Here is a 15,000-nt window from a genome sequence, read left to right on the forward strand (position 1 = left end):
GATGTTGTTAATAGTTTATATATGACACGTCTGTTTTGACGTTGTTACTTATTTTAGAATGATTTATTGTTAATTTGTTCTCTTCATTTATTCATTTCCTTATTTCCTTTCCTCACTGGGGTATTTTTCCCTCTAGGAGCCCCTGGGCTTATAGCATCGTGCTTTTCCAACTAGGGTTGTAGCTTGGAGAGTAATAATAATAATAATAATAATAATACATTATATGTGCACATAGATAAATACATACATATATCTTTTTATCTTGGAGATTAGGGATCTAGGCAATACTCCGTCAACAAAAACGAGTGTAGAAGTATACCTCTGTGGTCACTTGGAAAATATTTTGGGTAATCAACTTTTTCACACAGAAAATGCATACGCATATACAAATATACATATATACACATACACACACACACACACACACAAACACACACACACATATATATATATATATATATATATATATATATATATATATATATATATATATATATATATATATATATATATATATATATATATATATATATACAGTAGATTTACACATACATTTACATACCAAACATATATATGCATACACAGTTGCGCATAAGTATATACATGCACATTTATATGCACTTATAATCATATACATGCATACAGACGGACACACGCAAGCGCCCGCGCGAGCACACACACAACCACACACACACTTATACCCGTAGATAAATAGTTACATTTGAAAATTGGCTGATTTCTAGTGCATTTACGAGTGACGGAAAAAAGTCGGAATGCTTATATTGACGCTCCGGTGACAGGTCGTGCTGAAGACGTTAACGGCAACAGAAAACCCTCAGTTCTTTGAGACGGCATACCAACCTATGCCGTCAACATCCTCGGCCCCAACTCCACAACCAGTTGCCCTTGTCAACAAAAATGAAGAAATTTTATCATATATTCAACGTATGATGGAATTGTTCCCAAGGGAACAAGAGACGATGAGGGAATCGCTCAAGCAGCAGCAAAAACTGTTGCAGGAGAGGATGGACCACCCCGGATCCACCAAAGACACTGCTAAGAAGCCTCTTAGAATGTCGGATGTCCCTTACTGTTCCAAAACTATTCCCTGGAGGTATGCTGAGCATATGCCTATGATGAATGGGAAACTGTTCGTCTCTGAGAAGTTGGGGGCCTGGCTGATTGAAGACCTTGAGGTCTGGCCTAACTTTTCGGCCTATCCATAGTGCTAAGTGAGACTGCGGGATGAAAACACAGCCCAAGAGGAAACGGTACCCAAAGAGATCATTGTTTTTGAACATGACAAGGTGCAAGCCATCCTCCCGAAGGCCTTGAAGAGAGCCGGTAACACCTACACCAAAATCTCAGCACTGAGCAAGAAACGCCCAACCTTTCTTTCCCCTTCCTCCATCTCTTTCCGCTTTACAGAGAAAGCACTAGACTTTGCCGTCAAGGCAGTCGATGAAGGAAAACCATGCCCAACCCTAGAGGAATGTGAGCCATTCTCTCTAGCACTGCCTACCTGTCAAGAGAAGTGGAAGGATGTCCCCCTAACCTTCTCCGTCTCTAAGTTGGATCCAGAGATACCAGGCCAACAGTTCAATGAGAACCTTCTGAAGTTGCCAGACCATCTTCTGAGGAAGGAACAGGAGTCGAAGGAGAGACTTGCAGCTTCCCTCTCTCATCAGAACTGTCTGGAAATAAGTGCAGGTCAACATAATGCCCAAGAAATGTTTATCTTCCTGGCTAAGTCTCACATGGGTACCCTTTTGACAGATTTATATGGTTTCCTCAGAGCGAGGAGACCCTGTAGAAAGTTCGTCTTGGCCTAAGAAACCATCATACAAAAGCCAAGAAATCTGATCACCTCGAACATCAGTGGTAAAGACCTTTTCCCACAGGAACTGTCCAAGAGATCATTGGCAGAACAGCGATGGAGAAAAGGAACCTTCTCCAAAAGTGGAGCATAACCTCAAAAAGGAAATCTTCTTCGGGCGGAGGTCCCCAGCCCAAGAATGAAAAGACAAGGAGAACACGTAGACCTGCACAACTCCCCGCCATGGCTATGACCACGATGCCTCAGACCACCTTCCAGATGTTCCCTCAAAAACTGGTAGCCCAGGCACCAGTCTTTAACCACAACTTTGAGAGGCAGTCAACTTCCTTTCACCCCAGTCAGAAAAGAAAAGGCCCTAAGAGAAGTTCTCCAGGAGGTAACTTCTCTCAGGGCCGAGGAGGACGTGGTCGCGGAAACAAATCCGCAGGACCCCCCAAGCAATGAGGGGTTCTAGGTAGGGGCAGACTGCATCACTTTCGTGATCGCTGGACCTTCGATCCCCCGGTCCAAAGCCTAATTACGAATGGACTCTGGTGGAAATGCAGCAGAACTCCACCCCGTTTTCAGAATTCTTCCACCCTTGTTGAAATAATATACCTCAGAGCTCTTGAACAAAAAGGTAATAAGGAAATCGAGGTCCATCAAGTTCCAGGGAAGGTTGTTTTTTTTCCCAAGAAACACTCAGACAAACTCAGAGTCATTCTAGACTTGTCTCCACTCAACAAGTTCATCAAGAACAACAAGTTCCGGATGCTTACTTTGCAACACATAAGGATCCTTCTGCCAAAAGGAGCGTATTCGGTCTCAATAGACTTTGCATATGCTTACTGGCATCTTCCGAATGAGTCGCCCTTTCTCCTCCTACCTAGGATTCAAACTATAGAAGAAGTTTGTCTTCAGCGCAATGTCCTTCGGACTGAACACAGCCCCAAAGGATATTCACGAAGCTAGCAGACACAATTGTCCAACAGCTACCCACCAAAGAAGTTCATGTGGTAGCTTATCTAGACGATTGGTTGGTATGGGCAGCATCCAGCACTACTTGTCTGCAAGCAGCCAATAAGGTGATCCTGTTTCTGGAACACCTGGGCTTCAAGATCAATCGTAAGAAGTCTCATCTCTCTCCCGCTCAACAGTTCCAGTGGCTAGGAATCCAATGGAACTTAAAGTCACACCACCTCTCCATTCCTTCCAAGAAGAGGAGAGAAATAACAGGATCTGCCTGGAGACATAAGGCCGATTCACACAACCCGTTTTCTTTCCGAGAGGCTGGGTGGTGGCTAACCGCCATCGAAATGTACATTCACACGAGGCGTTCCGTATCCGTTTACCCCTGCGCGGTTTTTATTGTTTACTTAGACTATGTCACGTGAAGACCGAGTAAATTACGATAATTTTGAATTTGAATTTCGTTGATAACTGTGTTGATAAAATAAGTTATGCAACTTCATTATACTTTATGCACCATACCAAGAATATTAAAATCCACCTGTTTTATTTAAAGCCTCTACAGTCATTTTCTTTATGTAAATTATTTCTATACATCTTGTTTACCATGTCTAACATCTCCTCATACCCTTGAACAAGTTCAGTTAACCTCTCATACATGGTGTCAACAACAATCTAACTCTAATTTCTTTGACTATACTATGGAGAAAAGTCGAGGTTGTAGGTCACGAAATAAACAGGTACGATACAGGTCCTCGTTAACATGAAACAACATCAACCCCTTGGTTGGGACAGACGGCTAACGGCCGTCAAACCGGCCGAGGATTCTTGGGAAGGAAGCCGAGCCGACTCAGATGGCTGACGTCCGAGGGCCGCCGTCTGCCTGACGGGTCGTGTGAACAGTTGCATTTGAATACACGTAAGAAACCTAGACGCCGCTTAACCGCCGGCGAGCCTGTCGGAAAGAAAACAGGTCGTGTGAATCGGCCTTAATCCCTCATAAGAGGTTTTCAAGACGCCAACAGGAAAGAGTACAGGGCTCTCTCCAGTTTGCAGCAGTGACAGAGCCGGTCCTAAAAGAACGTCTGAAAGATGCGTCAGGAGTCTTTAGGAAATACGCATCAAACGCTCGAAGAGATCAACTAAGGTTGACCCTGACCTTCTTGCGCATGCAGTTAAGACCGTGGTTAACAGCCAAGAGCCTAGCATGGACAATTCCCCTGCAACCACCACAACCATCAGTGGTGATACACACGGATGCCTCCTTGGAAAGATGGGAAGGCCATTCTCTGGACAAAAAAGTGCAAGAGAATTGGTCGCACCAGTTCAAAAAATTTCATATCAACATTTTGCAAATATGGCAGTTTTCCTGACATTAAAGAAACTATCTCCTTGCAAATCAATCCACATCAGATTGGTCCTGGACAACGAGGTGATAGTAAAGTGTCTAAATCGACAAGGCTCGTGATCATCCCACATCAACCATGTGATGTTAGCTATCTTCTACCTGGCAAGGAGGAAGGGATGGCACCTATCATCAGTTCACCTACAAGGGTTCGTGATTGCGGACGCTCTATCCAGGCGAAAGACTATAGAGACAGAATTGTCCCTAGACGCAGAATCTTTCTCCCTCATCTCAGAAAAAGTTCTGGAATTGCAGATCGACCTCTTCGCAACGAGCGACAACAAGAAACTGCCTCGTTACGTAGCCCCTTACATGGACCCTCAAGCAGAAGTGCTGGACACCATGTCCCTCGACTAGAACAGGGGGAATCGCATTTACCTGTTTCCACCAACCAATCTCCTGCTAAGAGTCTCGACAAGCTAAGATCCTTCAGAGGGACAGCCGCTGTAGTGGTCCCCAAGTGGCCCAAAAGCAATTGGTTCCCTCTAGTCCTAGAGCGGAAACTGAAGCTGTTTCCTCTGCTGAATCCAGTACTATCTCAACTGGTCCAGAAGTTGGCTCTCTACGCTTCATCCTCGAGAACCAGTAACCTACATCTCATGATTTTTTCACCCTAGCAGCTAACAAAAAGTTTTGAATATCGAAGGATAAAGTTGACTTCATCGAGGAGTACAAGTCAAGTTCAACTAGGAGACAATACGAATCGTCATAGAAGAAATGGGTGTCCTTTGTGAAAGCAAGGAAACCGACAGAAATATCGATAGATTTCTGTCTTGCATTCTTCATACACCTACACGAACAAAGCCTGGCCTCTACTACAATTACCTCTTGTAAATCGGACCTGGCTAGACCACCTCTGTATGCTTTTGAGGTTGACATCTCTGGTGAAATCTTTAATAAGATCCCGGAAGCATGCACTAAACTCAAACCAGCAACCTCACTGAAGCCCATCGCGTGGTCTTTGAACAAAGTCTTGCACTATGCTTCGAACCTAGACAATGAGGATTTTACTCTGAAGGATTTAACACAGAGAGTAATTTTTCTGTTTGCAATAGCCTCAGAGGGTAGAGTTAGTGAAATAGTGGCCTTATCCAGAAACGAAGGCCATATTTAGTTCCTAGACTAAGGAGAACTGAACCTTTTTCCTGATCCTGCCTTTCTTGACAAGAACAAGCTACCCACCAAAAGGTGGGGTCCTTGGAGAATCTGCCCATTGAAGGAAGATGCCTCTCTGTGCCCAGTAGAGTATTTTAAAGTCTATCTTCGAAGAACTTTAAACTTCAAGGAAGGACAGCTCTTCAGAGGCAAAATCTTAGGATTAAACCTATCTTTAAGATAACTCAGAGTGAAGCTCACCTACTTTATTCGCAGAGCGGATCCTGACAGTACACCTGCAGGTCACGATCCGAGGAAAGTTGCTTCTTCGTTGAACTTCTTTCAGCATATGGACTTTGAAAGACTCCGCCGATATACTGGGGGGAAATCAACAAAGGGTCTTCTACAAACATTACGCGAAGCAAGTATATAGTATATGAGATAAAACACTTTGTGGTGGCGGCAGGTAGTGTCGTTAAACCTGTCGTCTAATGCTGCGATGAACAGTGGACTGTCTTGCGACTTTACAGAGCGTCAGGTGCATGGGTATACCTACCCTCTATTGCAGATCACAGCTATGATCAACATACAGTTCTATGTAGGTGCATATCTGACCAATATACCAGTGCCGAGTGAACGTTTGCGTCACAGTGTTTATGCATTTCCGAACATCTGAACTTGTCAGATAGATTTGGTTTCACATCTCCATTGAGTAGCGCTATCCCGATAATGTATTTATATATTTTTTCTACACGAGAAAATATGGACTTTGATTTGTTGTAGTGCTGGATCAGATTCATACTTTGTTGCAACTACATTTGAAAAATTAGTTGCATAACAAGATACTTAGAACATATTTGCGTCTTATAACTGCTCCCTCAGTTATACACTAATAAAATACATCACGGTTTTATTTAATACCTGTATAGGGCAAGATTTCTGAAGGAACGAAACTTACATTCTCATGGTAAGTAAAAAAGTAAGCTCCAAAGTTTTCCCTTTTGTTCCAACGGAAATATAAACCTTGAAACCTTATTGTCAATATCGACATATTCCCTTTAGGGGGCAGGAAGTACTAAACCAGATCCATGCTTAGTGGAAATGACAGACTTCTGGAATTTCACATATAGGTCTAGTAGACCAGATAAGGAAATCTACTCAAGGTGGAAGGCACATACACAAACCCACAGCTAATATTATTTTCAAGACAATTCTCTAATATACTTCCAATCTATCTTTGGTGAGGACCATGTCGTCCTGATGGACCGATCCTTTAGCTGACCCCTCTAAAAATTACTGTTTAATGGCAAGAAAAGGAATGGCATCGCGGTAGTAGTAAGGAAGGAGGTCCACCAGGTACCTAAAAGGGCATCCCTTTCTTTTGCAACTCTTGCCACTTACATCGGAGAGTTAAATCTATTTGTGGTGAAGATTGCCATGTGTCGTATCTAGAATACGTCCCCTGATATTATTCAATAACCTTTACTGGATACTCGCACCAGGAGTTAGAATCCTGGAGACCCTCGGTTTAATTCTCTGGGAGTATCACTGTAGCAAATATCCCTTAGAAGGCTACCTAAAGGAACCCTTCCATCAGGACAACATGGCCTTCTCACCCAAAAATAGATTTTTCACTTTGATAAAAATCTGATATATATATATATATATATATATATATATATATATATATATATATATATATATATATATATATATATATATATATATATATATATATAGTGTATATATATTTATATTATATATATATATATATATATATATATATATATATATATATATATAAATATATATATATATATATATATATATATATATATATATATATATATATATATATATATATATATATATATATATATATATATATATATATACATGAACAAACACATACACACGCAAACACACATGTATATATCTACCTATATATATATATATATATATATATATATATATATATATATATATATATATATATATATATATATATATATATATATATATATATATACACATATGTACATCACTAACACTCGTGATTTCTATCAATATAAATATCACCCACGAATTGCCTTTAATACTGAATTCTCTCTTGGGAATATATATCTACTTGGAATTCTTTTTATGGTAACAGCTTCCAGCCGCGTAGCGATTCCAACCCCTATCTATTCGGCCGGAAACCATGTCTGCCGCGACTCAACTAATTGAGTCATCAAAAGAGATAATAAATTTATGACAAGTCCCCGTACATATTCCTGGCGAATTCATGAATCTTTTCATAGACATGAAATAAACTCATATCCACCATGATAGCTGAATTTTGAGTTTGTAACACATGGTTATTTTATAATGAATATATATCACTTACACTTGTGATTTCAATCAATGTGAATATCACCCACGAATGGCATTTAATACCAAATTCTATCTTGGGAATATATATCCACTTAGAATTTATTTTATGGTAACAGCTTCTGGCCTGGTAGAGATTTGAACCCCTACCTATTTGGCCGGAAACCATGCCTACAAGGACTCTACCAACTGAGCAATCAAGAGATATAATAAGTTTATGACAAGTCCCCGTACATATTTATGTCGAATTCAGGAATCTGTTCATAGAATTGAAATAAACCCATCTCCACCATGACAGCTTAATTTGAGTTTACAACACAGGGTTATTTCATAATGAATATATATCACTAACACTCGTGATTTCAGTCAATGAAAATATCACCCCGGACTAGCATTTAATACTGAATTCTATATTGGGAATATATATCTACTTGGAAATAATTTTATGGTAACAGCTTCTGGCCTGATAGAAATTTGAACCCCTATCTATTCGGCCGGAAACCATGTCTACAAGAACTCTACCAATTGAGCCATCAAGAGAGATAATAAGTTTATGACAAGTCGCCGTACATATTCCTGTTGAATTCAGGAATCTGTTCATAGACTTAAAATAAACCCATCTCCACCATGATAGCTGTATTGTGAATTTGCAATACGTGGTTATTTCGCAATGAATATATATCACTAACAGTTGTGATATCAATCAATGTAAATATCAGCCACGAATAGCTTTTAATACTGAATTCTATCTCGGGAATATATATCAACGTGGAATTCATTTAAGGGTAACAGCTTCTGGCCGGGTAGAGATTCGAACCCCTACCTATTCGGCCGGAAACCAGGCCTGCGGGGACTCTACCAAGTGAGCCATCAAGAGAGATAATAAATTTATGACAAGTCTCCGTAAATATTCCAATCGAATTCAGGAATCAGTTCATAGACTTGAAATAAACCAATCTCCACCATGTTAGCTGAATTGTGAGTTTGTAATACGTGGTTATTTTATGATGAATATATATTACTAACAATAGTGATTTCAATCAATGTAAATATCACCCACGAATGGCATTTAATGCCGAATTCTATCTTGGAAATATATATCCACTTGGAATTTATTTTATGGTAACAGCTTCTGGCTGGGTAGAGATTTGAACCCCTACCTATTTGGTCGGAAACCATGCCTGCGAGCCATCAAGAGAGATAATAAGTTTATGACAAGCAAGTCCCCGTACATATTCGTGTTGAATTCAGGAATCTGTTCATAGACTTGAAATAAACCCATCTCTACCATGATAGCTGAATTTTGAGTTTGCAACTCGTGATTATTTTATGATGAATATATATCTCTAACACTCGTGATATCAATCAATGTAAAAACTTATATAAGACTCAGTTTACATTGGTTTTGGGTGATTTCAATGCTAAAATAGGTTGTAGTAAGTGAGGATTATCAGTTTTGGACAAATTTGAAGTAAGTAGAAGAAATGAGAGAGAATGCTTGTGAAATTTACTAAAATAAAGAATCGAAATATCATGAACACCCTTTTATTAGAAGGTATAGAGAATAAACATGGAGAAAGAAAAATCGAAATAGATTTTTTTTTCTCTCTGTAAAACTTGATATAGATAAAAATATGATAGTGTTAAACAAGTTAAAGTCAAATAACAATAGAAAGGCACGAAGTAAAGTTTCTCAATATCTAAATGAAGCAAGATAAAATCAAATCTTGAGAAAGAAAATAAACACTCCAGTTATCATAAACATTTTCCTCCCCTTCTAGGCATATTGATGCAAAGGGCCTTGGTTAGATTTCACTAGTCGTCTCTATCCTACTTCACGCTTCAAAGTCCTCAGTTATGTAAACACGGTTCTTTCGACTTTCTGGTACCTTGTGGAACCCAGTTAAATGTTTGGTGAACTAATCTCTCTTGGGGAGTGCAAAGAACATGGCCCAACACTCTCCATCCCTTCACCCACATATGCCACCCGAGTAAAAGTACAGTCTCCTCATTGACCGAAGGAAAGAGTTTTATAGAAAATGTTTTATAGCAGCAAGTCCCACTGAGTAGAAGACACTGGTAGACGAATAAAGGATTATGAATAGTAGAGAAAAGGATCAGAAGTAAGTGCATTAGGTAAAGAAGGACATGGGGGGAGACAAGGATTTGACTAGGTAATTCAAGGTATATGGGAACTTTCAAAAGGTATAGGACTCTTGAGAAAGTGTGAAGGGGTATATGAATACGGTTATTCTTAAGGGACAGGACTCTATTTGTCGACTGAGGGCTTGGGTGGTTTCGGAATGAGAAGGGTTACAGCAAGGTGATGCCAATTGAAGGTTTTGGGATTACAGGACCACGAGAGGTGGTTGGTTAGCGATGAAACCTCTTATGAGGGGCTCTCTGGGACTTTTGCAGCTCCTGCAATTGTGAGGGTGCTCAAGGTAGACTTGACTGCAAGTTGTGTCCATGGTGAGGCCTGTAACACTGGTAGCTATAACATCAAAGAGGCTCCAGTGTTTGATCCTTTATGGGGAAGTTTCCCCATATACCATGATCAAGGGAAGGTTGGACTTGAACTATGAAGGGGGTGATCAGCTTTTTGGTGGGGTCTATATAATGATTCCTGCAGCATTCATCATAGGTGATGTTGCTGAAAGAGATGACGAAAGTCAAGGGAATAGTAACTGGATAGCTAGCAATAACTACCTTCTTTTGCTTCTTGGAAATATCAAGGAACATCAGGGAGGATTCCTTCTTTAGAGAACTGGCACTGCCCTTATCCTTTTTGCGAATTGGTCAAGCAGTGGTTCAAAGCCTGAGTATTTGCAGCTGCCATGGCGGCAATTGAAGCATAAAAGGTGGTGTTCTCTGATGATATAAGCTTGAATTTAGGAGAGTTGTCTTCCCTGAATTCTTAGATTTTGGTTCAGAGGATGCAAGGGTGTTGAACAAAATGGCGATAGTATCCTTGAATATCGGGGTAAGGCAGGTAATGCAACTAGTCCAGATGGTGGTTTCCTTCAGGGACTACCTTGCCCTCCAAAGAGGGGGGATGTCTTCAGGCTCTATGGCAGAGGAGAGGGGACTGCATGCCAGGGGGAAACTTGTTCAGTGGAAGAAAGTGATTGCTAAGCAAATTGTGATTCTGTTGAATTGGGTTTTGCCCCAAGCCTAGAAAGCCCAAGGCCATTTTGGTGAGTGGCATTTACTTGGGTGATTACATTGGCCAGGCTCATGGGGACCATTAAAGGTGGTGTTTTCTTTGCAGTCCCAGGCTGAGTCTGAGTATAGAAGGTGAAGTCAGAGACATTATAAGGGCAAAACTCTACGAGGGGTTTACCTAAAATTTCAGCTAGAGAGACAGTCTAAGAGCTGAGCATGTAAATCTAGGCTAGGCCAAAAATATCAGCCTGCCAGATGATTGAGAACCATGAGGAAGTGCGGTGAGTGGTCCAGTCGGCTCTAGAGGTGAGCCAAAACTGTAAAAATTAAGGTTGGTCTGTTAGATATATTGCCTGGAACTTCTCTCAGAACAGGGACTTTTTGATAAAATGTGTTAGCCCCAAGTGAAATCAATTATTAAGCACCTCAAGTACATAGTATGTGCTCCACTCATAGAGAGTCGGTGTCAAAAGTAACTTTTGTGAATGAGTGTACTCACAGAGTACCCTTTGCTATGCCCATGGAGGAATTGTAATTTACTTATCCCAAAGGCTTGGTGGGTATATAGCTCACCCTGTGAGCACCACAAAAAAAAAAAGTCTATTTCAGGAGCAAGAGTGAAGAGTTTAGTAGTAGACAATAGTGGTCCCAGTAAGTAGGAGCGACTAGCAGAGGAGTTAAGAATTATCAATAGGAGAGAACAGGAGCAGTTTTGAGTATAAGAGCTTGTCCCGGCTCAAGAGGAGGAAAGATGGTTGGCTTAGGTTGGGGGAATGGGAGGTTTGGGAGGGAATCGGGGACATTGAAAGGGAATAAGACATGGGTGAAAATATGAATGGTAATGGGGAACAGGTCTTGCATGGACTAGGTACTAATTAGGTGGTTGAGGGATGAGGGATGGGGAGGATTGAGAAGGAGAAGGATTAGGATGTGGTGTGTGTGCAGGAGCAGTATGGATTACAGGATCGAGAATGGTGGTGGCCGGGATGACCGAATCAGAAATGGAGGTGGGTGGAGTGGTAGGACTAGAGTGGAGGTGGGTTGGCAATGGTATCTCTGGCAGGGAAGTTTCTGTAGTTTCGGTAGCAGCAACGGTGGTTGAGGTGGGATGACCATTGGGTCACCATATGTGACTCCTATCCACTTTAGATGCTCGGGGCACCTCCTGGCCCAAGCATTGTGTGGGCAAGAGCAATTGCTACATCTTGGTCAGGACGCTTGGCCTTGCTTGTGGGAATCAATGCACTCTTGTATGTAGTGATGTCAGCTGTAGACTGAAAAAATATTGGGTCCTCTGCAGTTTTCACAGTGGTGCCAATACCGTTGACAAAAGAGTATCAAAGTGGCTATGGGAAGTAGTCTCTGATGAAAATGTTCCCCATATTACCAAGTCTAGGGGAGGTAGAATGGGACCAATGACATGAACAATTATCTTTTTGATGGAACCTTCATCTTAGTCCTTGCAGCGTTCTGCATCAATAATGTTGTTGAGAGATGTAGCTATGGACAGAGGCAGGGTGACAGGATATCAGGAGACGACGACTTTGTGTTGTTTCGGAGCTTGATCAAGAAGCACCTGGGAGGATTTCTTCTGGAGAAGGCTTAATCCTTTCTGATCCTTATGGGTGAAGATAAGATCACCATTGTGGTTTGGTCCTGCTGAAAACTTGAGTTTAGAGTTGGCGGATTCATGGGCAGCTACTGCAACATATGATGGGGTGCTTTTGGTGGGCTTGAAATTGAATTTAGCCCGAGGTGCATAGGATGGTGAAGAGCTGGGGACTGTGATAGTCGCCTCCTTCAATAGCTGGGCGAAACAGTCTAGGCAGTAGCAGTCTCGATGGTGATTCCCATCAGAGTATGGCAGGACACTTTCAGTGTTATCCTCTATTCCCCTAGCAGAAGAATGTATGCTGGATGAAGTTGGTTGGACAGGAGTCTGATGAGGGCAGGACAAGGCTGGAGGCAAGTAGAGTGGTAGGGTGGCACTATGCTGGAGGCAGGTGGGTCAGGAGGCAGAGTAGGTGGAAGGGATGCAACAGTGGGAGATGGGTTTTGGAGACAATGGACTTGACTGGTAGCTGGGGAACTGTTGGTCTGAGTTTTTCACTTCAGGGCAGTAGGAGGTTCCACATGGGTGGACGAAGGAGCTGGGGGATAGATGAATGGCGGGCCCAGCCAGAGGAGGAGAAGAAGTGACTGGCACAGCAAATGGGGCAAGAGAGGTGGCAGGCGCAGGAACTGTGGGAGGAATTGTAGAGCTGGGATTTCTGGCTAAGGCAAGAGCATTGGCTGGACCAGCTGCAGGTTTGCTAGCAGGCAGATGCTTTTTCTTGGCAGTCTCAGGCCAGCAGAAGGCAGAGGTGCTCAGAAACTTGGGCATATGTTCCATTTTCACTATGTATTTGCAGCTGACACTTGTAGAGAGGCTGAGGCAGTGTGGACAATCACATTTGATTTGGTGCTAGAATATATACGGAGGCAGTTCCCCATTTTTATTGTCACGTAATGACAGTTTTCAAAAGGCATAGTAGTCCTGGCTTTTCGGGCACTGACGTGGAGGAAGGTAATCATTGTAGAGATTCTTGCAATGGTGAACTATGTACATTTCCCACGCACATTCATTGAGAAAGGATACTGACATGGCTTGGTTTGGCAGTCCTGAGGCTGATATGAATAGATCTCTGCTGGGACAAAAATTGTAGCCAGCCAAGTCAAACGAAAGTGGTGCAAGCTGAGAGGTACTTACTGAGTGGGAGCAGTGCTCAGACTGTAAAAATGAAGGCTTCCTGGTTCTATTTATATGAATCTCGGTAGGTCTTAATCTGGGTTGTGACTTCTTGTTGAATGGTAATGCCCCGCTGGCAGAAGTTATAGCTGTGCTTAATGGCACCCTCTGAAGTGAGCAATGAGCCAGGTGATCAGGTCACAGGACTGTCATGTGTGTGAAATTTTTGGTTAGAGGAATCTGCTTCTCCAATTGCCCCTGGTGTTTGCTGGGGTAGGATCCATTGCAGGCAAGCTGGTGTTCCACCTATTGGTGTTGTGACTGTCAGCCTTTTTGTAATTAGTATGTCTGATCATATTCATTCAGATGGTGCTCCTCTAGCAGGTAAGTAGGATTTCCTATAAAGTATATGCTTAAGAAATTTTCATTGCGGATTTACAAAAACAGTAGTGAGAATTTGGTAGTTATGAAAGAGGTTGAGGATATTAACAATAGGTTTACTATTAAAAGAGTCCCTCTCTCTCCATTAGAAAGGAAATTCCTTGATTGAAAATGAAAAAAATGATACGGAAATTAAAGTTTGGGGCCAAGTAGCATTTAAACTCATGACCAAGAGTTTTTACTTTCTACTAACCCAGTCATGCGTGCCATTGTGCCAACCTGCCCTTTTTATCTTCAATTTTCTTTTACAGAATGCCATCTTATATGCCAGCATATATGATATTTTAAAATCACTATTAGTAGCAAGTCTTATGCATATTAAAAAGATAAATAATGTAATCAAACCTGAACTTTAACAAATTTGATCCTATGTCTACGATTTACATCTCTTATCAACCACTTTACCTAATAAAACTTTTTTTTTCTCTTCTATTTGGAAACCAGTCCAAAGGGGCCAAATTGCTGTTTTCTAGTTATTATACTTTCACAAAATGCTTCCTCGCATGCTTGTACAGTATGGCGCCATATTTAAACCCCAGTATCCGGTGGTGTTCGGGCACGTTAAGCTAACATATATATTAGAGAATATGACTTGGCACACAATCAGGATTAGAACTCACATCTATCTGTTATCAACTCACGGATATCAACCCCTCCAGAGCAAATGAGTTCTTTGCATCACTCATTTGTCAGTGCCATAATGCCAACCTGAGGTTTTCTTGAGTATATTTTATGAGATATATATCCTGCACCCCAGGATAAACTATCCTTCTCTAATCCTGAATTTATATGTTTTACTGTATATGCTTGAGTGACTAACAAAAAAATGAAAGGAATTTGCCAAAGCTTATAGCTAGATAATAACCATTGTAAAAACACCATATTAACGAAGGTAAAACACATCGTATATATACCTGTGTCACTGTGTAAGAATTTTGGTCGGTATATTTTCCTTGCATTGTCTGAAATGAACTATAACCTTTTATATGGTGCAAATTAATATATTTTCTC

The sequence above is a fragment of the Palaemon carinicauda genome, chromosome 2 (assembly GCF_036898095.1).
Source record: "Palaemon carinicauda isolate YSFRI2023 chromosome 2, ASM3689809v2, whole genome shotgun sequence".
NCBI classification, from domain to species: domain Eukaryota; kingdom Metazoa; phylum Arthropoda; class Malacostraca; order Decapoda; family Palaemonidae; genus Palaemon; species Palaemon carinicauda.